Source organism: Microtus ochrogaster, linkage group LG2, assembly GCF_000317375.1.
Source record: "Microtus ochrogaster isolate Prairie Vole_2 linkage group LG2, MicOch1.0, whole genome shotgun sequence".
In the NCBI taxonomy this organism is placed as follows: Eukaryota; Metazoa; Chordata; class Mammalia; order Rodentia; family Cricetidae; genus Microtus; species Microtus ochrogaster.
Window position 1 is genome coordinate 6,632,924 of NC_022028.1, and position 904 is coordinate 6,633,827.

The following is a 904-nucleotide window of genomic DNA, read 5'->3' on the forward strand; positions in this document are numbered from 1 at the left end:
TAGTTCCAGGGCTTGGGCACCTTTCTCGGTTCCCAGGCTTCTTTTGGTGACTCGGCCACTCTGTGTTGATTTCATTCCAAGCTAAACTTGGGAGAGAAATCTCTGAGGCTAGTGCAGATGTGGTTCAGGGCATTGTGACTGGCTTAGCCTCCGTCTGCATGCTGGCCCCACAGATACCATTGTGCCTGGTAGAATTATGTTTTCTGTCAGTAATAAAGACTGAAAGAGGAGCTGAAATGGTTTTATTTCACACAAGAAGTTCATAAATAAACTGCCCAACATACACACCCTGGCTCCCTGTCATTCTCAGCAATTCAGAGACTTCCTCTTTCTTTGCTTCTCCTCCCTCCCCCCTCGCCCCAGTCACCTCACCCCTGCCCCCAGGACAGCGCCCCACTCCTCTGGCCATCGGCTGTTACTAGCCCCTAGGATAAAGGAAGTAAGCAAGGGTGCGTGAGCCAGGACTCTAAAAAAGACCCTGAGAGCGAACAGGCAACATCAATACTGTTCTGCCAGGCAAGCTAGGACACTCACCCCTCCTCCTGTGGGGAAGAGGGATGGAAGCGGCTCTGGGAGACCTGAGTGAATGGCTTGGGTTCTGGGTCTCTGTTCCTGAGAACCCTGCTGGTGCCCATTTGCCTATGACTAAAAACCTGCCTCCCCTTCCAGCTTTCTTCACTCTTTAGACTGCTTTGTTCACTGTTGGTTTGTTTGTTTTTAAAGATTTATCTATTTGTTTGTTTATTTATTTATTATGTATACAACTTTCTGCCTCCGTGTGTACCCACATGCCAGTGGAGGGCGCCAGATCTCATTACAGATGGTTTGGAGCCACCATGTGGTTGCTGGGAATTGAACTCAGGACCTCTGGAAGAGCAGACAGTGCTCTTAACCACTGAGCCAT